This window comes from Enhydra lutris, unplaced genomic scaffold, assembly GCF_002288905.1.
Source record: "Enhydra lutris kenyoni isolate GAN:26980312 unplaced genomic scaffold, ASM228890v2 scaffoldscaffold1, whole genome shotgun sequence".
In the NCBI taxonomy this organism is placed as follows: Eukaryota; Metazoa; Chordata; class Mammalia; order Carnivora; family Mustelidae; genus Enhydra; species Enhydra lutris.
Genome location: NW_019154085.1, coordinates 57,124,039 through 57,147,206, shown reverse-complemented (window position 1 = coordinate 57,147,206; position 23,168 = coordinate 57,124,039). Strand labels below are relative to the sequence as shown.

General features: G+C 37.5%; 1 protein-coding gene and 2 pseudogenes across 6 annotated transcripts in view; 2 read left to right on the top strand and 1 right to left on the bottom strand.

Annotated features, from left to right (window-relative positions):
* Positions 1-23,168, top strand: part of LOC111143279 (bromodomain adjacent to zinc finger domain 2B) — a 313,123-nt gene that overhangs the window by 22,461 nt on the left and 267,494 nt on the right. The window lies entirely within an intron of this gene.
* On the top strand, positions 1,294-2,157 carry LOC111140677 (annotated as a pseudogene).
* Positions 20,761-22,437, bottom strand: LOC111140670 (annotated as a pseudogene).

Below are 23,168 nucleotides of genomic sequence, written 5' to 3'. Positions count from 1 at the left end.
GTTCTTCGTTTCTTCATTTGTTTTTGTTTTTGTTTTTGTTTTTAGATTCTACTTACGAGTGAAATCATATGACATTTGTCTTCCACAGTCTGACTTATTTCACTTAGCATAACACTTTGGCTTATCCATGTTGTCTCAAATGGCATCATCTCAGCATTTTTTATGGTTGCATAATAGTCTCCACAGTGGAACTGCTTTCAAAGCTGGAGTCAGTCCTCGCAAATCCTGCCACTGCTTGGGGTGCATGAGTGGCTCAGTCGGTTAAGCGGTTGCCTTTGGTTGAGATCATGATCCCTGGGCCCTGGGATCAAGCCCCACATCGGGCTCCATGCTTGACAGAGAGCCTGCTTTTCCCTCTGCCTGCTGCTTTCTGTCCCTCTCTCTCTGTCAAATAAATAAATAAAAATCTTTAAAAAACCCAAAACCCTGCCACTGCTTTATCAACTATGTTTATGTATATTCTGAGCTCTTTGTTGTCATTTCAGTAGTCTTCACAACATCTTCACCAGAAGAACATTCCATCTCAAGAAACCACTTTCTTTGTAGAGCTATAAGAAATAACTCCTCATCCATTAAGGTTTTATCATGAGATTGCAGTAGTTCAGTAACATATTCAAGACTCCACTTCTAATTGCAGTTCTCTTGCTATTTCTACCACATCTGCATTTCCTTCCTTTACTAAAGTCTTGAACCAACCCTTCAAAGTTCATCCATGAGTGTTGCAATCAGCTTCTTCCAGACTCCTGTTAATGTTGATATTTTGACCTCTTCCCATGAATCACAAATGTTCTTATGTTCTTAATGGGTTCTAGAATGGTGAGTCATGTCCAAAGGTTTTCTATTTTCTTTGCCCAGATTCATCAGAGGAATCACTATCTGGCAGTGATAACCTTACAAAATGTATTTCTTGTGTAATAAGACTGGAAAATCAGAATTACTCCTCGATCCATGGGCTACAGAATGGATGTTGTATTACCAGACGTGAAAACAACATTTATCTCCTTGGACATCTTCATCAGAGCTCTTGGGGAATAGGGAGGGCCAAGATAAGGGAGAGAGAGCCATCAGTGGTGCACTCAGAATACACCAGACATTATTATCCTATAACTTTATTAAGTTCATCATCTTATATGATTCATGGCACCCCAAAACAATTTAAATAGTAATATCAAAGATCACTGATCACACAGATCACCATAATAAATACAATAATAATGAAAAAGTTTGAAATAGAAGACTTCCAGTGGGGCACTGGTTAGGATCTTCCACCTAGGTCAACCTTCATGCTTATACATGCCTGCAGATGCAGTACTGTCTCTGCTGTACCCAGTGCCCCATGCACTGGGCTTCCCTGTTGGGGGATTCTGCAGCCAGTCCAAACTCTGCTGTCTCACCCTCTGCAGCAGCCCGAAGTGGGAGTGGGCCTTTTGTAGGGCACTTGGGGCTTCTCTGCCTACAAATGGGATGGATCAGCTGAGCCGCCCGTGCTCTCGAGCATCCTGGGGCTGCAGATGCAGCATGCTATATACCCAGGGGACAGAGCTTTGGTTGAATTACTGAGTGATGAAATTAAGGAGGAAGAGAAGAAGCAGAAGCGTAAGTCCCTCCCCAAGATATTGGGAAGTTGGGAGCTGGAAGTGAATGGGACAGAACCAAAGTAGTGGTGAAAGTTCCTAGAGAAAAGATCATTCATTGTCACTCTCAACATTAACAATAACATCCTGGCAACATTTGATAGGGAAGAGGAGCCCTCCCAAGGGCAGAGGGTTGAAGAACAGGAGCCTGAATTGACGTCCATTCCCAGTTTCATGGTTGAAGTTATAAAGAATGATGGCAAGAAGGCCCTATTGCTAGACTGTCACTACTGTCTAGAAGATGAGGTTGGGCAAGAAGAGGAGGACAAGAGTGATACTTTCTCCAGGGAAATGACCTTTTATAGTCCATTGGGGAGCCGGAGGGGAAGGACACTCAACACTGATCCCTTGGCTTGGACTCTATATGACCCCCTGATGGATTTCCTGGCAGGCTGAGGGGTGGATAACACTTTAGCAGATGAGTTAGTGGAGCTCAGCACAGCCCTGAAGCATCAAGAAAACTACTTTTCTTGAAGATCTCAAATGGTTTTGTCAAGAGCCAGTAGAGCATACAAGACATTAAACATTTTAAATTTATGGCAGGTTTTGCTTTGGCCATGGAACACACCTACTCTGAAGCCAGGGTTATTGTAAAATTAGGTGATTTGATTACTTCCACTCAGCAGATACACATATATATGTATATACATATATATGTGTGTGTGTGTGTATACACACACACACACACACACACACACACACACACATATACTTATGTATATGTATATATACATATGTACATATGGATATATATATTTATCTCTCAGAACCTTTCATACACGAAAAAACAAAACAAAATTATTTGGGTCACAAAATGAAAGCAGATATTTTCAAGGTAGTAATAACTGTTAGTCTTCATCCTAATAAATCCTTTTTTACAGTGCCAGATGTAAACTTCTAATCATATTATAATTATCACAAACTCTAGGTCATTGATTAATTAATAATTGACAATGGGTTTTTAACATTAATATGATATTTTAATATTAAAACTGTAATTGTGAAATATATTATCATAAAAACAATAATCTGCATCTTTACCACACATAAAATAACCTACTAAATACATTTAACATATTTACTAATACTTCAAAAGTTTCTGAGTGAACAATATAAAAGTGACTTTTGCTAAAAATATGGAATAAGTAGGCATGCAAGGAAGAAAGTCACTTATTTAGGCCAATAATGTTGAAAAGATTATTTTTTTTTAAGTTTTGTTTATGTATTTATTTATTTATTTATTTGAGAGAGAGCACAGAGAGAGAGTGAGAAGGAGAAGCAGGCTACCTGCTGAGCAGATAGCCCAACTCAGGGCTCCATCCCAGGACCAAGAGCTCATGACCTGAGCCAAAGGTAGATGCTTACTTGACGGAGCCACCTAGATACCCTGAAAAGATTATTTTTAAGTATGCATTGAGGCAGCAAACAAGTCACAACTGACAAAAATATCCTTGTCATTTATTATTTTTTAAAATATGTATTTATTCATTTTCAAGAGAGAAAGAAAAAAATCTGCTTAAAAATGGAATAAGCAACTATGTTACAGTTATAAAACTAATATGTAGGAAATACCTAACTGATTTTGTTAGATGATTCCAAGTGTCAGGAAAAAGACTCTTATTTAAGGAAGAAGGAAAAGTATGTTAACCATCTTAACTATATTTCTAGTATGGAACTTAAATTTTTGAAAATGACTTCCAGCCACTGTTTGCCAAAACTTGCCAAACCAGTAACAGAAACTTCTTACCCAATGTAGTTGGAGGTGACAGATAATTCATTTAGTCAAGACAGTTAAAATGGGAAATCATTACAAAGGTATATATACATATAAGTGTAAACATTTAATAACCCAAAAGCTTCACATTTTGTGACTTAAAAAAAAAAATCCGTTTATGGGGAGGGGGAATTTGTACTTTTTATTTGGGGATGGATTCCTAAGTGGAAATCATTGTGTCTTTACTGAACCCCCACTTCTGAAATAGAAGTTTCATATCAGATTCTTACAAAGCCTTCTGGGTGCAGAGTATATTGTTATGATGTCTTCTGTCAATATGTATGCTTGTCTGCTTATCTTACCTAATTAACAGTAACTTGAAGTAACCTTTCTTTTGCACCCATTTCATTGTTTTATGTTTTAGTTGATGAAATTACATTAAAAACTGTATCAAATGTTACTAGCCTTTTTTTAAAAAGTTTTTTTTTTTGTTTGGGAGAGAGACAGAGAGAGAGCATCGGTATCAGAAGGGGCAGAGGGAGAAGGAGAAGCAAGCTCCCGCTGAGCAGGGAGCCCGATGTGGGGATCAATCCTGGGACCCTAGGATCAGGACCTGAGCCGAAGCCAGACTGAGCCACTCAGGTGCCCCAAATATTACTAGCCCTAATACATTTCAGAAAAAAACAAGATTTCCTAGGTATACAAATCTAATATTGGGAGCAGAAATATGATGGCCAACTGGAAAGAGAAAGAAATAATTGACAGTAAGATTTTTGCCTTTGCAAAACTTCTTTGTTCCATGTGCCTAGTATTTATTACCCAACCCATCATCAAATCAAATCATATTTGAGAGATATCTCAAAGAGATCTGGGCAGAGGTAGTTCTGGGGGTCAATCCCAGGATACTCACCTTTCTGCTCTCTCATACTCCAGCCTAGGGTTTCATTAGATGGATATAATTCCTTTTGTTTTCCTGTAGTTGCTTCATATTACTCACATTTCCCTTTTGCATCATCATGTTTCCCTTTCTTGGATTATTACCACAACATACTCGGAAAAAAGATTCTTCTTTTCATTCCCTTCATTATTGCCGTAAATTCTCTGCTTTTCACTTAGCAGAATTTTACTTGCTACCTATAATACTCTGTTACCATTTTTTTTTTTTAAGATTTATTTATTTGAAAGAGAGGGAGCACGTGGTCAGGAGGGGCAGAGAGAATCCAAGCAGACTCCTGGCTGAGCAGGGACCTCCCCTTCCCCTCCCCCGACTGCTGGCCTCCATCTTCAGACCCTGAGATCACAAACCGAGCTGAAACCAAGAGTCGGACATTTAACCAACTGAGCCACTCGGGCGCTGCTCTCCTACCATTCTTTCTTGATCTGGCTTTAGTCATGCCTTTGCTTCACATTAGCTCCAGAAAACTGTTCTTGTCCGTGTCACTGATGACCTCTGTGACTTCAGTCAATTCTCAATTCTCATTTTCTTGACTAAACCTGTAACATTTAACAAAGTTTATCACTCTATCCTCCTCTAAACTTTCTTTTCTTTTCCCTTCCACAATTTCATATTTTGTTTTTCCTCCTACTTTTCTATTTTCTCTTTTCTTTGCTGGTTTCTCTTCATGTCTCCACCCATACCCGAGGCTTCACTCGTTGCATAGCTTCTGTTCTTTAACTATAACTGTCTTAGTGAAATAGTTTCATCCCCTGGATTTAGATAACATTGAAATGCTAATGACTCCCCAAGTTGCTTATTCCATTTTTTAAGCAGATTTTTTTCTATTTCAGTAAAATTGATATATAACATCGTATCAGTTTAATGATATTTATATATGATATGAAATAATCACCCCATTAAGTCAGGTTACCACCACTCATAGTTACAAATTTTTTTTCTTGCGTTGAGAACTTTTAAGATATATTCCCTTAGCAGCTTTCAAATATGCAATATATTTTACTATCCATGTTACCATGCTGTACATCTCATGATTTATTTATTTTATAGCTGGAAGTTTGTAACTTTTGACCTTTTCACCCATTTCACCTATTCACCCACTCCTGGGCTGGTAACCGTCAATCTGTTCTCAGTATGTATGAACTGTATTTCATTTTTCTTTCATTTTCTTTCTTTTTTTAGATTCTACATATAAGTGAGATTGATCATATGGTATTTTTATTTCTCTGACTTATTTCAGTTAGTATAATACCCTTAAGGTCTATCCATTTTGTCAAAAATGGAGATAATTTATGCTTTATGGCTGAGTAATACTTCATTGTACATATATACATTTTCCTTATCCATTCATCCATCAATGCATACTTTGGTTGCTTCCTTACTATTATAAATAATACTGCAGGGGCACCTGGGTGGCTCAGTGGGTTAGGGCCTCTCCCTTCGTCTCAGGTCATGATCCCAGGGTCTTGGGATCGAGCCCTGCATCGGGCTCTCTGCTCAGCAGGGAGCCTGCTTCCTCCTTTCTCTCTGCCTGCCTCTCTGCCTACTTGTGATCTCTGTCTGTCAAATAAATAAATAAAATCTTTAAAATAAATAAATAAATAAATAAATAAATAAATAACACTGCAGTGAACATATATATCTGCAGATAAGTGTTAATAGTTTTTACTTTCTTCTAATAAATACCCAGAATTGGAATTGCTAGATCATGCGGTAGTTCTATTTTTTTATTTTTTGAGAAACTTCCGTACTATTTTCCATAGCGGCTGCACTAATTTGCATTCTTAACCAACAGTGCATGAAGGTTTCCTTTTCTGTACATCCTTGCCAGTACTTGTGATTTCTTGTTTTTTTTTTTTTTTTATCACAGCCATTCTAAGAGTTGTGAGGTGATACCTCATTGTGGTTTTGATTTGCATCATCTTGATAATCACTGATGTTGAGCTCCTGTGGACCATCTGCATATCTTCTTGAAAAAACGTTTATTCAGATCCTCTGCTCATTTTAAAATCATATTGTTTCTTATTTTGCTACTGAGTTGTAGGAGTTCTCTCTATATTTTGAACGCTAACTTCCCATCAGATATATGATTTGCAAATATTTTCTCCCACACAGTAGATTGCCTTTTCATTTTATTTTTTAATGATGGTTTCCTTTGCTGTATAGAAACTTTTTAGTTGGATTTAGTCCCACATGTTTACTTTTACATTTGTTGCGTTTGATTTTGGTGTCAAATCCAAAAAAATGATTGTTAAAACCAATTGCAAGGAACTTAACCACCTTTGTTTTATTCCAGGTGTTATGTGGTCTCAGGCTTTATGTTCAAGTCTTTAATCCATTTTGAGTTGATTTTTCTGTATGGTATAAGATAGTGATCCAGTTTCTTTCTTTTGCATATAGCCATCCAGTTTTCCCAATACCATTTATTAAAGAGCTTGTTCTTTCCCTATTTTTTATTCTTGCCTCTTTTGTCACAAATTAGTTGATTGTATATGCATGGGTTTATTTCCAGGCTTTCTATTTTGTTCCATTGATCTTTGTGTCTTGATTTGTTTTTATGGCAATACCATATTGTTTTGATTACTATAGTTTTGTATTATAGTTTGAAATCAGGAAGTGTGATGCCTCCAGCTTTGTTCATTTTTCTCAAGATTGTTTTGGCTATTTGGAGTCTTTTGTAGTTACATACAAATTTTAGGATTTGTTTGTTCTATTTCTGTGAAAAATGCTATTGGAATTTATTTTTTAAAAATTTTAAATATTTTATAAACATATAATGTATTTTTAGCCCCAGGGGTAAAGGTCTGTGAGTCGCCAGGTTTACACACTTCACAGCACTCACCACAGCACACCCCCCCGAATGTCCATAACCCCACCACCCTCTCCCAACCCCCTTCCCCCAGCAACCCTCAGTTTGTTCTGTGAGATTAAGAGTCTCTTATAGTTTGTCTCCCTCCCGATCATATCTTGTTTCATTTATTCTTTTCCTACCCCCCAAACCCCCCATATTTCATCTCTACTTCCTCATATCAGGGAGATCATATGATAGTTGTCTTTCTCCAATTGACTTATTTTGCTAAGCGTAATACCCTCTAGTTTTATCCATGTCATCGCAAATGGCAAGATTTCATTTCTTTTGATGGCTGCATAGTATTCCATTGTGTATATATATATATATATATATATATATATATACCACATCTTCTTCATCCATTCATCTGTTGATGGACATCTAGATTCTTTCCATAGCTTGGCTATTTTGGACATTGCTGCTATAAACATTCGGGTGCATGTGCCCCTTCAGATCACTACCTTTGTATCTTTAGGGTAAATACCCAGTAGTGCAATTGCTGGATCGTAGGGTAGCTCCATATTCAACTTTTTGAGGAACCTCCATGCTGTTTTCCAGAGTGGGTTGCACCAGCTTGCATTCACACCAAAAATGTAGGGGGGTTCCCCTTTCTCCGCATCCTTGCCAGCATCTGTCATTTCCTGACTTGTGAATTTTAGCCATTCTGACTGGTGTGAGGCGGTATCTCATTGTGGATTTGATTTGTATTTCCCTGATGCCGAGTGATGTGAAGTATTTTTTCATGTGTCCGTTGGCCATCTGGATGTCTTCTTTGCAGAAATGTCTGTTCATGTCCACTGCCCATTTCTTGATCGCATTATTTGTTCTTTGGGTGTTGAGTTTGCTAAGCTCTTTATAGATTTTGGATACTAGCCCTTTATCTGATATGTCGTTTGCGAATATCTTCTCCCAATCTGTCAGTTGTCTTTTGGTTTTGTTAACTGTTTCCTTTGCCGTGCAAAAGCGTTGGATCTTAAGTCCCAATAGTTCATTTTTGGCCTTGCTTCCCTTGCCTTTGGCAATGTTCCTAGGAAGAAGTTGCTGCGGCTGAGGTCGAAGAGGTTGCTGCCTGTGTTCTCCTCAAGGATTTTGATGGATTCCTTTCTCACGTTGAGGTCCTTCATCCATTTTGAGTCTATTTTCATGTGTGGTGTAAGGAAATGATCCAATTTCATTTTTCTGCATGTGGCTGACCAATTTTCCCAACACCATTTGTTGAAGAGGCTGTCTTTTTTCCATTGGACATTCTTTCCTGCTTTTTCGAAGATTAGTTGACCATAGAGTTGAGGGTCTATTTCTGGGCTCTCTATTCTGTTCCATTGATCTATGTGTCTGTTTTTGTGCCAGTACCATACTGACTTGATGATGACAGCTTTGTGATAGAGCTTGAAGTCCAGAATTGTGATGCCACCAACTTTGGCTTTCTTTTTCAATATTCCATTGGCTATTTGAAGTCTTTTCTGGTTCCATATAAGTTTTAGGATTATTTGTTCCATTTCTTTGAAAAAAATGGTTGGGATTTTGATAGGGATTGCATTAAATGTGTAGATTGCTTTAGGTAGCATAGACATTTTCACAATATTTATTCTTCCAAACCAGGAGCATGGAACATTTTTCCATTTCTTTGTGTCTTCCTCAATTCCTTTCATGAGTACTTTATAGTTTTCTGAGTATAGATTCTTTGCCTCCTTGGTCAGGTTTATTCCTAGGTATCTTATGGTTTTGGGTGCAATTGTAAATGGGATTGACTCCTTAATTTCTCTTTCTTCTGTCTTGTTGTTGGTGTTAAGAAATGCAACTGATTTCTGTGCATTGATTTTATATCCTGACACTTTACTGAATTCCTGTACAAGTTCTAGCAGTTTTGGAGTGGAGTCTTTTAGGTTTTCCACATATAGTATCATATCATTTGCAAGGAGTGATAGTTTGACTTCTTCTTTGCCGATTTCGATGCCTTTAATTTCTTTTTGTTGTCTGATTGCTGAGGCTAGGACTTCTAGTACTATGTTGAATAGCAGTGGTGATAACGGACATCCCTGCCGTGTTCCTGACCTTAGCGGAAAAGCTTTCAGTTTTTCTCCATTAAGAATGATATTTGTGGTGGGTTTTTCATAGATGGCTTTGATAATATTGAGGTATGTGCCCTCTATCCTTACACTTTGAAGAGTTTTGATCAAGAAAGGATGCTGTACTTGGTCAAATGCTTTTTCAGCATCTATGGAAATTATCATATGGTTCTTGTTCTTTCTTTTACTAATGTATTGTATCACATTGATTGATTTGCAGATGTTGAACCAACCTTGCAGCCCTGGAATAAATCCCACTTGGTCGTGGCGAATAATCCTTTTAATGTACTGTTGGATCCTATTGGTTAGTATTTTGGTGAGATTTTTCGCATCTGTGTTCATCAAGGACATTGGTCTGTAATTCTCTTTTTTGATGGGATCCTTGTCTGGTTTTGGGATCAAGGTGATGCTGGCCTCATCAAATGAGTTTGAAAGTTTTCCTTCCATTTCTATTTTTTGGAACAGTTTCAGGAGAATAGGAATTAATTCTTCTTTAAATGTGTGGTAGAATTCCCCTGGGAAGCCGTCTGGCCCTGGGCTTTTGTTTGTCTGGAGATTTTTGATGACTATTTCAATCTCCTTACTGGTTATGGGTCTGTTCAGATTTTCTATTTCTTCCTGGTTCAGTTGTGGTAGTTTATATGTCTCTAGGAATGCATCCATTTCTTCCAGATTGTCAAATTTGTTGGCGTAGAGTTGCTCATAGTATGTTCTTATAATTGTTTGTATTTCTTTGGTGTTGGTTGTGATCTCTCCTCTTTCATTCATGATTTTATTTATTTGGGTTCTTTCTCTTTTCTTTTTGATAAGTCTGGCCAGGGGTTTATCAATCTTATTAATTCTTTCAAAGATCAAGCTCCTAGTTTTATTGATTTGTTCTATTGTTTTTTTGGTTTCTATTTCATTGATTTCTGCTCTGATCTTTATGATTTCTCTTCTCCTGCTGGGTTTAGGGTTTCTTTCTTGTTCTTTCTCCAGCTCCTTTAGGTGTAGGGTTAGGTTGTGTATTTGTGACCTTTCTTGTTTCTTGAGAAAGGCTTCTATCACTATATATTATCCTCAGGACTGCCTTTGCTGTGTCCCACAGATTTTGAACCGTTGTGTTTTCATTATCATTTGTTTCCATGAATTTTTTCAATTCTTCTTTAATTTCCTGTTTGACCCATTCATTCTTTAGAAGGATGCTGTTTTGTCTCCATGTATTTGGGTTCTTTCCAAATTTCCTCTTGTGATTGAGTTCTAGCTTCAGAGCATTGTGGTCTGAAAATATGCAGGGAATGATTCCAATCTTTTGATAACGGTTGAGACCTGATTTAGGACCAAGAATGTGATCTATTCTGGAGAATGTTCCATGTGCACTAGAGAAGAATGTGTATTCTGTTGCTTTGGGATGAAATGTTCTGAATATATCTGTGATGTCCATCTGGTCCAGTGTGTCATTTAAGGCCTTTATTTCCTTGTTGATCTTTTGCTTGGATGATCTGTCCATTTCAGTGAGGGGAGTGTTAAAATCCCCTACTATTATTGTATTATTGTCAATGTGTTTCTTTGATTTTGTTATTAATTGGTTTATATAGTTGCCTGCTCCCATGTTAGAGGTATAGATATTTAAGATTGTTAGATCTTCTTGTTGGACAGACCCTTTGAGTATGATATAGTGTCCTTCCTCATCTCTTATAGTCCTTGGCTTAAAATCTAATTGATCTGATATAAGGAATGACACCCTAGCTTTCTACTGATGTCCATTAGCATGGTAAATTGTTTTCCACCCCCTCACTTTAAATCTGGAGGTGTCTTCGGGTCTAAAATGAGTTTCTTGTAGGCAGCATATTGTTGGGTTTTGTTTTTTTTTCCATTCTGATACCCTGTGTCTTTTGATTGGGGCATTTAGCCCATTTACACTCAGGGTAACTATTGAGAGATATGAATTTAGTGCCATTGTATTGCCTGTAAGGTGACTGTTACCATACATTGTCTCTGTTCCTTTCTGATCTACTACTTTTAGGGTCTCTCTTTGCTTAGAGGTCCCCTTTCAATATTTCTTGTAGAGCTGGTTTGGTGTTTGCAAATTCTTTCAGTTTTTGTTTGTCCTGGAAGCTTTTTATTTCTCCTTCTATTTTCAATGATAGCCCAGCTGGATATAGTATTCTTGGCTGCATGTTTTTCTCGTTTAGTGCTCTGAATATATCATGCCAGCTCTTTCTGGCCTGCCAGGTCTCTGTGGATACGTCCAATGCTAATCTAATATTTTTACCGTTGTATGTTATAGACGTCTTTTCCCGGGCTGCTTTCAGGATTTTCTGTTTGTTGCTAAGACTTGTAAATTTTACTATTAGGTGACGGGGTGTGGACCTATTCTTATTGATTTTGAGGGGGGTCTCTGCACCTCTTGGATTTTGATGCTTGTTCCCTTTGCCATATTAGGGAAATTCTCTACAATAATTCTCTCCAATATACCTTCTGCTGCCCTCTTTCTTCTTCTTCTGGAATCCCAATTATTCTAATGTTGTTTCATCTTATGGTGTCACTTATCTCTCGAATTCTCCCCTCATAGTTCAGTATTTGTTTGTCTCTATTTTGCTCAGCTTCTTTATTCTCTGTCATTTGGTCTTCTATATCACAAATTCTTTCTTCTGCCTCATTTATCCTAGCAGTAAGAGCCTCCATTTTTTATTGCACCTCATTAATAACTTTTTTTATTTCAACTTGGTTAGATTTTAGTTCTTTCATTTCTCCAGAAAGGGCTTTTTATCTCTCTGGAGAGGATTTCTCTAATATCTTCCATACCTTTTTCGAGCCTGGCTAGAACCTTGAGAATCGTCATTCTGAACTGTAGATCTGACATATTACCAATGTCCATATTGATTAGGTCCCTAGCCTTCAGTACTGCCTCTTGTTCTTTTTTTTGTGGTGAGTTTTTTCACCTTGTCGTTTTGTCCAGATAAGAATATATGAAGGAGCAAATAAAATACTAAAAGGGTCGCAAAGACCCCATGAAAATGTGCTTTAGCCAAATCACAAGAGACCCCAAATCATGGAGGGGAGAAAGGGGATAAAAAGAAGTTCATTAAGAAAAAATTTTTTTAAAAGAAAACAATTAAAGAAATAATATAAAAAAGAAAAATATATATATCAGACTGGTGACTAGAACAGGGTCACCCACTTAATTTCGGGAGTATTTTGGTCTCTTAGAAGAAACTACCCCCCAAAATTTTAAAGAACGAAAAAGATATGTAAGGGTAAACACAATGAAGGGATGGAATATGCCTATAAAGATGAAAAAAAAAATTTTTATTTTTAAATTTCTAAAAAAGGAGTTGATAAAGTATGTTGGTTGGGAGAATAAAGAAAAAGAAAGTGGAGAGAATTTGCTCGGGCTGGAGACTAGAACAAGCCCGGAGCTAGATTTAGGGTATATTTTGATCTATTAGAAGAAGTTGTACCCCAAATTTTTTAGAAGAAAAAACCCCATGTGTATACAAAAAATAAAGTTAGATACAATAAAGGATAAAATATGACTATAATAATGAAGGTTCAAAAAGGATTATTATTATTATTATTATTTTATGAAAGGTATTGTGAAGATAAACTAGTTAAAAAACGTTAAAAGAGGAAAGGGTAAAATTTAAAATTTAGCAGAAGAAAAAAAATAAAAAATATTAATTAACTGCAAGACTAAAGAATCATGGGGAGAAAGCCATGAATTCCATGCTTTGCTTTCTCCTCCTCTGGAATTCCGCTGTTCTCCTTGGTTAAGTGAACTTGATCTTGGCTGGATTTCTTGTTCATCTTCTCGGGTAGGGGCCTCTTGTAGTGATTCTCAAGTGTCTTTGCCCGAGGCAGAATCCACCTGGGCCAGGGACGAGCCTAAGTAACCTGCTCAGGTTCGATTTCAGGAGCTTTTGTTCCCTGAATGCTTTCCATAGATGTCTGGATGATGGGAATGAAAATGGCAGCCTCAGTCTCTGGCCCAGAGGAGCCGAGACCTTGGGGTCCCACTCCTCAGTGTGCCCTCAGAGAAAAGCCCTCAATCACTCCCATCTCCCTGTACTCTGGCCGTGCTTGGAGAAAAGCGCTCAATCACTCCCGTCTCCCTGGCCTCCGGCTGTGCTCCAAGCTCACCCAGCCTGTGACCAAGAATCTCTGTCTCTGGCACACAGCTCCGCCTGGTGTCTCCGAACCCGGCAGATCCCTGAGCTCCCCCAGGGGGTGTCTCCCCGGATCTTGTGGGGACCTCACTCGCACAGCAGTGGCCTGTGCCACAGATTACGGTTCAAGGTAACCCCAAGTTGAGAGCTCACTCCTCAGCTCTGTCTCTGTAGCTGGCTTGCCCGCTCTAATACCTGCGAGCTCTGTGACACTCAAACACCCCCGATCCTTCCGAGACCCCACGGGACCCGGTGCCACGCTGACCCTGAGTGGGCTTCACTCCTGTTTAGCCTCTGGTGTGATGATGTCCTTCAGTGGAGCAGACTTTTATAAGTCCTGATTTTGTGTTCCATTGCTCTGCCGCTTGCTGGGAGTCGTCCCCTCCCACCGCGGTCTATCTTCCTGTCGTTTTGGATTCACTTCTCCACCGGTCCAACCTTTCAGAAAGTGGTTGATTTTCTGTTTCTAGAATTGTTGCTCTTCTTCTCTTCGATCTCCTGTTGGATTTGTAGGTGTTCGCAATGGTTTGGTAAGCTATCTAGCTGATCTTCTGCTACCTGATGTCATCTCAGCCTGCTACTTCGCCGCCTTGGAATTTCAATAGGGATTGAAAACGCAATAGGGATTGCATTGAAGTTGCTTTAAGTACTATGGACATTTTAACAATGTTAGTTCCTCCAATCTGTAAACATAGAATATTTTTTCCATTTATTTCTGTCTTCTTCACTGTCTTATAGTTTTCAGTGTATAGGTCTTTCACTTCCCTTATTAATTTCTAGGTTTGTTTGTGTCCTTTTTGAGGTAGTTATAAACGGAGGTATTTTTTAATTTCTCTTTGTGATAGTTCGTTATTTTTGCATAGAAATTAAACAGCTTTTTGTATATTGATTTTGTAAACTACAACTTTACTGAATTTATTTTTTATTGCTTCTAGTCATTTTTTGGTGGAGTCTTTAGGATTTTCTATTTTTAGTATCTTGTCATCAGCAAACAGAGACGGTTTTCTTAATTTCTTTCTTTTTTCTTTTTAAATATTTTATTTATTTATTTGACAGAGAGAGACACAGCAAGAGAGGGAACACAATTAGGGTGAGTGGGAGAGGGAGAAGCAGGCTTCCTACTGAGCAGGGAGCCTGATGTGGGGCTCCATCCGAGGACACTGGGATCATGACCTGAGCCAAAGGCAGCCACTTAATGACTAAGCCACCTAGGAGCCCCTTTTATTTCTGAATTGGATGCATTTTATTTTTGTATCTTGCCTAACTGGTCTGGCTGGACCTTCTAATACTATGTTGAATAAAGTGGGGAGAATTTTGATAGTTGTCTCTCTCTTGTCTTTTTCCTGATCTTAGAGGAAAAAGTTTTAGCTTTTGAGAATGATGTTTGGTGTGGGATTGTCATATTTGACCTTTATTATGTTGAGGCACATTCCTTTATGCCCATTTTGTTGAGAGTTTTTAATCATAAATTGTTGCTGAATTTTGTCAAATGCTTTAATTACATTTATTGAGATAATCATGTGATTTCTGTCCTTGTATATGATGACTGATATATGGATGTTGAAGTATCCTTGTATCCCAGGGATAAATCCCATGTGATCATGATGTATGATCCTTTTAATATATAGTTGATTTAGGTTTGTTAATATTTTTTTGAGGATTTTTGCTTTTTTGTTCATCAGATACATTGGCCTGTAATTTTGTTGAAGTGTCCTTGTCTGATTTTGTTATCAGGGTAATGCTAGCCTCATAAAATGAATTTGGTAGTGTTCCCTCCTCTTCTTCAATTTTTTGGAAGACTTGGAGAAGGAACTTTTTTTTTTAATGGAATAAATTTATAAGTCTGGAGTTTCCCCCCCTTGAACTCAAGCTCTCATACCAACTGCTTTTTTGGCACTTACACCTACAGTTTATTAGGCATCTCAAAATTTAATATTTTCAGTGTTAAAGTTGGAGGACTGACATTACCCAACTTAAAGATAAACCTACAGTAATCAGGACAATGTGGTATTGGCACAAGAATAGACAAATAGATCAGTGGAACAGATTGGAAAACACAGAAATAGATCTACATCAATATAATCAGTTGATCTTTGACAAAGCAAAGCAATAATAAAATAAGGCAAAATAGTCTTTTCAGAAAATGGTGCTGTATTACTGGACATTCACATGCAAAAATGAATCTAGACACAGACTTTACATTCTTTATAAAAATTAACCTAAAATCGATCACAGACCTAAAAATGAAAGAGCAAAACTATAAAACTTCCAGAAGATAACGTAGAATAAAACGTAGATGACCATGAGTATGGTCGTGCTTTTTTATATATAATACTAAAGCCGTGATTCATGAAAAAAGTAATTATTACGCTCAACTTCATTAAAATTTAAAACTCTGCCTACAAAAGACAATTACAAGAGAATGAGAAGACATGACCCAGAATGAGAGAATATATTTGCAAAGGACACATCTGATAAAGGACCGTTACTCAAAGTGTACAAAGAACTCAATAAGGAAACAAACAACCTAATATTAAAAGGAGCCAAAGATCTTGACAGCTCACCAGAGAAATCATTATGGCAAATAAACGCATGAAAATGCTCTACGTCATATGTCATCAGGAAAATTAAAACTAAAACAACAAGATACTACTACTACACACCTATTAGATTGTCCAAAATCTGAAACACTGGCAACATCAAATGCTGGAGAGGATATGGAGCAACAGGAACTTTCATTCATTGCTGGTGGGAATGCAAATGGTACAGCCACTTTGGAATACAGTTTGGCAGTTTCTAACAAAATTAACCATATTCTTACTATATATTTTAGCAACCATGCTCCTTGGAATTTCCTTAAATTGGTTGAAAACTTATGTCCACAAAAAAAGTTAAAGTTTCATTTATAATTACCAAAACCTGGAAGCAACCCAGATCTCCTTTAGTAGGTGAATGGATAAATAATCTGGAAATGGACTTTTGGACAGTTATTACAAAGAAATAAGTTATCAAGCTATGGAAAGACCTATGAGGAAACTTAAATGAGTGAAAGAAACTAATCTGAAAAGGCTGCAGACTGTATGATTCCAAGTATATGACATTTTGGAAAAGACAAACCTGGAGAAAGTAAAAAGATCAGTGTTTGCCAGAGGTTTGAGGGGTAGGAGGGATGAATTAGGTGCAACCCAAAGGATTTTTAGGGCAGTAAAATTACTCTGTATGATATTACATTGGTAGATGCATGTCATTGTATATTTGTCCAATCCCATAGAATGTATAATATCAAGAGTGAACCCTAATGTAAAGTATGGACTTTGCTTGATAGTGATGTGGTAGTGTCGGTTTACAAATTCTTTTTTTAAGATTTTATTTATTTATTTGTCAGACAGAGATCACAAGTAGGCAGAGAGGCAAGCAGAGAGAGAGAGAGAGAGAGAGGAGGAAGCAGGCTCCCTGCTAAGCAGAGAGCCCGATGCGGGACCCGATCCCAGGACCCTGAGATCATGACCTGAGCCGAAGGCAGAGGCTTAACCCAATGAGCCTCCCAGGTGCCCCATCGGTTTATAAATTTTAACAAATGTGCCACTCTGATGAAGAATGTTGATAACAGGTATGCATGTGTGGGACCAAGGATATCTCTACGCATCCTATCAGTTTTTCTGTGAACCTAAAACTACTCTAAAAAATAAAATCTATAAAAGCAAGTAAGCAAGCAACCAACCAACTCATATGATTCAGTCTTTGCAATGGCTTACAAGGCCCCACACGATCTTTCTTACAGCCCCTAACCAGTTTCATGTTACTTCTTACTACATTTCCTGTAGTCTACTCTGGGCCAGCTACATTAGACTCCTTGGTGTGTCTTGTATACAAAACAGATAAACTCTTGCCTTATAACATTTGCATTTGCTTTTCCTTCACATAACCTTATGGATTGTTCTCAGCTCTTTCAAACCATTGTTCCAAAGTATTCTTTTGTATGACTTTCACAACCTAATCAAATTGCAAACCCTCCACCCTGCACTCCCTATCCCTTTGTTTGTTGTATTTTTTCCCTTAGCACTTACGGCCTTCAAAAAAAAATTTTTTTAAAGATTTTATTTATTTACTTGACAGATCACAAGTAGGCAGAGAGGCAGGCAGAGGGAGAGGGAGAAGTAGGCTCCCCGCTGAGCGGAGAGCCCGATGCGGGGCTCGATCCCAGGACCCTGGGATCATGACCTGAGCTGAAGGCAGAGGCTTTAATCCACTGAGCCACCCGGGCGCCCCACGGCCTTCAAATATTTTTATTGTGGTTTCCTCTCTTAAAGAAGGCAAGAATTATTTTTTTGTTTTTCTTTCTACCGATGAGTAACATCTAGACAGCACTTGGCACATAGTAGACCCCGAATATGTTTTTTGTGTGGGTAGAATAAATGAATCTCATTGTACTATTACAATTGATTTACTTGTCTGTACTCCACTTGACTCTAAGCTTCTTGAGAGACAAATGCTGCAACTTCTGTGTCTGTTTCTTCAGTATTTAGCACACATGGTTGTATAACCATTTGTTCAATTTATAAAAGAATATACTTTTCATTTTATACAGGTATAAACATAACAGAATTACACGTTGGAATTTTTTCCCTTATATTTATAGGTACTTTTTGATTGCTATGTATTCTATATAATTATACACATTTTGTTAACTTTGAAAATTCTTATGAAATGTAGGCAATTCATAAAATAGATAAAATTGAAACATTTAATTGAGTTAATATTTAGTCATTTATTTAACTATTGGCTATTATAAGCATTTAAGTTTTCTAACTTGTATATGTTTTTTAAAGATTTTATATATTTATTTGAGAGTAAGCAAGAGAGAGAGTACAAGCAGGGGGAGCGGCAGAGGGAGAGGGAGAAGCAGGCTTCCCACTTCCATCCCAGGATCCTGAGACTATGACCTGACCCAAAACCAAGAGTCACGTGCTTAATAGACTGAGCCACCAAGGTTCCCCAGAAAGATACATTCAAGATCATTTAAAGATACAGTTAAGTCTATCAGTTAAATGTGGTCCCCTTTGACTCTGCCAATTACCATTTCCAGAAACACTCTTAAAATGTTTGCTGTGTATTCTTTTAGACTTTTTTATATGCATATGATTACATATATATGTATATATATACAAAAACTAAATTAACAGAAGCTAGTTAATACATGTATTATTCTGTAGTTTTTATCATTTTTATCTTGTGTCCCAGAACTCTACCATATTAGTATATAAAATGTCTTCTTTGTAAGAATCACGCTATGATGTATAATCTTTTAATTATTCCTCAATTGACAGACATTTAGTTTGTCTAATTATGAGAAATGGTGGGCTATACAAAGTTAAATATTTTCTTTTCTGCAGTACAGTGCATTATGTTTCTTCAGAGAAGTTAAATGGTGTGCAGAATTTCCTGAACTTGTTTTACCAAGAGAACCTTTATTTTCCTGGAGCATATAATTCTTTCAAAGAGCATGTCATATCACTGATCCTCCATTAAATATATTTGGAGTTCTAGTCAATCTTCTTATTTTACTTATAATGAAATTAAGACTGACTAAATGGAAAATTGGAACCATATTCTCAGTTTCTTGAATATTTTTCTATGTTGCTCCAAATGCTTTGAATTTGATCTTCATTTAGTACTTATTCCTGAATTCAAATAGGAACATTATGTACTAGGATTTTTTATAAGGGAAAAAATAGTTTTCATGTGTTGATACTAGGAAAAGTTAACAAGTGTCTGTTTTTAGGTTTTTCTTTATATCAGCATGGGATATCTTGGTAGGTAATTAGTGACAAGATAAGGTTTTAATCAGTTTGATACAGCTTTTCTTTCTTTTTTTATGTAGAGAGAGAGCTGGGGGAGGGGTAGAGGGAGTGAAGGAGAGAGCATCTGAGGCGACTCTACACTGAGTGTGTTGCCCAATGTGGGGCTCATCTCACAACCCTGAGAATCAAGACTTGAGTTGGAATCAGGAGTCTGACACTTAACCAACTGAGCCATTAAGACCCCCCTGGATATAGCTTTTCTTAAATAACTTAAAGTTCTCTGACATAAATGAACTAGTTCCTTTCTCGTGTTTGAATAGTTCTTTCAGTTACTTTAAGAGTAACAGTCATTTGTGAGTTGGGGGAAATCGGAGGGGGAGATGAACCATGAGAAACTGTGGACTCTGAGGAACAAACTGACGGTTTTGGAGGGGAGGGGAGTAGGGTTGTGTGAGCCTGGTGGTAGGTATTAAGGAGGGCACATATTGCATGAAGCACTGGGTGTGGTGCATAAACAATGAATTTTGGAACACTGAAAGAAAATAAAATTAAATTTAAAAAAAAGAGAGTCGCTTGAAAAGCAGTATTAAGTTTCATCATGTCTAGCAAATTTCTTAGCTATTTCTTTTGCCTTTCTCTTCCTCATTCAGTTACTAGTTTTATTTTTTGAAGTATTTAGGAGGACTCTAGTTGTAATTTTAGATATGTTTTATAATAGAGATACTGTTGAATCCTTTTGCCATAACTGGTCTTACTTTTGTCTTTCCCTGAGTTGTCAAGGTCTTTTAATCTTAGGGTACAATTCAGAGTATGTTTTTTCTTTTGCTCATGTAATGTTTGGTTGCATCAGTTATTTTGTGCAGTAAAAACAATCATTGGAGGAGGATTGATATTCGTCTTTTAGTTCTGTAGTTCTTTTTAGAATTTAATAAATGAAAATAGATTTTTTTCTGATTATAAAGGTAATGCACAGTCCTATAGATAGTTTAAGTAATACATAAAGAATTTATGTAAGAAAGGTAAGTCACTTAAAGTCCTTCTATCTGGAGGTAAGCACTTTAACATTTTACTAATATTGAACTTTCTTTTGTAAGTATACACACATACTCTGTAAGTATACACATGCATTTATAAATACAAGGTCATACTCTATTGATTGTAATTTTCCCTTTTACTCAAGAAAGTATGTTGTGGAGGGGCGCCTGGGTGGCTCAGTGGGTTAACGCCTCTGCCTTTAGCTCAGGTCATGATCCCAGGGTTTTGGGACTGAGCCCCGCATCGGGCTCTCTGCTCAGCGGGGAGCCTGCTTCCTCCTTTCTCTCTGCCTGCCTCTCTGCCTACTTGTGATCTCTGTCAAATAAATAAATAAAATCTTTAAAAAAAAAAAAAAGAAAGTATGTTGTGGAGCACTTTTCTTCTCATGGATATAGAGGATATAAATCACTTCTTAATGACTACAAAGTTATTTTATGGATATACCATAATTTAACTGATGCTCATTAATAGACATTTTGGATAGGCTCAAAGTTTTCCGAATTAGGAATAGCTCCCACATGAACATTTTTGTAGATTTAGCTTTATGCTCTTAGGATTATTTTTGTAATGTAATTCCTAAAAGAGAAATTGCCGGATCAGAATTTTGGTACTTGTTGCTAAACGGCTTTCCAAACAATGGTAACAATTTATGCTCTCTAAAATTATATGAGAGTGTACTTGCTGCCAAATCTTACTCAGTTCTGGGTACTTTTTTTTTTTTTAAACCTTCGATAATTTGGTACATAATGATGACTTAAGATTGTTCAAATTTGGGGCGCCTGGGTGGCTCAGTGGGTTAAGCCTCTGCCTTCAGCTCCAGTCATGATCTCAGGATCCTGGGATCGAGTCCCACATAGGGCTCTCTGCTCCGCAGGGAACCTGCTTCCCGCTCTCTCTCTGCCTGCCTCTCTGCCTACTTGTGATCTCTTTCTGTGTCAAATAAATAAATAAAATCTTTAAAAAAAAAGATGGTTCAAATTTGTATGTCTTTGATTATTAGATTTAATATATTTCTAGGTAATGGCCACTTTTTTAATACATGAACTCTATGCCCAATGTGGGGTTGAAACTAACAACAGATAGCAAAGATCAAGCATTGCCTGCTCCACTGACTGAGCAGGCCAGGTGACTCATCTAATGGCTACTTAATTTTTTTTTTCCTGTAAATTTTCTGTTAACATCTTTTTTTCTCATATTGGTATTATGCTCTCAGGGTTTGGCATATATTTATTTCGTGCTCACAAGAATCCTTTGAGATAGGTTCTGTATCTGTTCCATAGTTGAGGAAGACCTCATATGCTTAGTACCAGCAGGTCTGCCAAATTCTTGGATTGGTGGCTTATATCCATCGGCTCATTCAACTTTTTTTTTTTTTTTAAGATTTTATTTATTTATTTGACAGAGATCACAAGCAGGCAGAGAGGCAGGCAGAAAGAGAGGAGGAAGCAGGCTCCCTGCTGAGCAGAGAGCTCAATGCGGGGGCCTGGGATCACAACCAGAGTCGAAGGCAGAGGCTTTAACCCACTGAGCCACCCAGGCTCCCCAGCTCGTTCAACTTTAGCAGTGGTCTCACCCCCAGTAGCTTTTCCAGGACTACTACCTTCACCATGAAGCTTCATGAGCTTTCCTAATTCAAACTTGGCTTCTTCAGCATTTTTAGTTTTCTAACAAAGACATCATGAAGTGGATAAATAGACTGGCAAGCCTTTTCTGTCTTTTCCAGTGGTGTCTGGAATCAGTTTATTGACTACTTCTTTCAGTTATTTGTCTGCACCTCTTGGGTCATGATTTCCATCACCCTTTTTCAAATTTGGCAGACCTCCTATTTTTGAGTAAAACCAACACAAAATGGACAAAATAACTCTTGTTAGTCTTGACATTAACATGAACTTCAGTCATAGTCTGCCATTTTTTGGCCATGGAGCACATTTTGTCACAGGTAAAAACCATGCCAAGGAAATTAGTTTTTGCCCCAATCATCCTCAGTTCTAAATGCAACTTCATCATTCTGCAGATCAGCAAGGCTCACTTCAAAAACATGAGAGGCCATCAGATCTGATTTTGGTGCCTTGAGTTCTTATGACTAGTGTTTTTCCAGTATTTCTTATATTGAATGTAGCTGTTGCTTTCATATCATACCAGTCTTTCTTAGAAAATAAATCAAATCAACCACTTTCTTCTTGGCTCCCTTTCTGCCACCTTTCATAAGGCTCCTGTTCTTGCTGACTGTCATTGTATTGCTCAGGGAGCCAAAAGGGTTTCTTTCATATTATTATTTCTTCCTCAGTACTTCAATTTTAATTGCTAATTGTATAAGTTTAGATATTTCTTAGGACAAACCTCTCATCTTTGCTCCCTTATTTCGGAATTCTGTTAGTTGTTTTCTCAGGTATATCTTGACAACTTTTGTCAAGTCCCAGAAATTAATCCTTTGAGTTTTGACTGGAGTTGAACTAAATTCACAAATTTTATTTTTATTTCATTTTATAACTTATAGAGTGAAATTTTTCTGGGAGTTGAAAGTAGTCCTACATTCTTTTTTCCTGGTGTATCTTTTCTTCATTAATCTCTCACAAATTGGGTTTATTTCATGACTTTTAATGACAAAAAAAATTTTTTTAAAGATTTTTATTTATTTATTTGACAGACAGAGATCACAAGTAGGCAGAGAAGCAGGCAGAGAGATAGGAGGAAGCAGGCTCCCCGCTGAGCAGAGAGCCCAATGCAGGGTTGGATCGATCCCAGGACCCTGGGATCATGACCCGAGCCGAAGGCAGAGGCTTTAACCCACTGAGCCACCCAGGCGCCCCTTTAATGACAAAATTTTTATCCAGCTTTTCTTCTTGCTAAGTCATCTTCATATAAGGGCACATTTATAAAGACCTACTATTTGCTTAAGAATATACAGGTAGGGGCGCCTGGGTGGGTCAGTGGGTTAGGCCTCTGCCTTCGGCTCAGGTCATG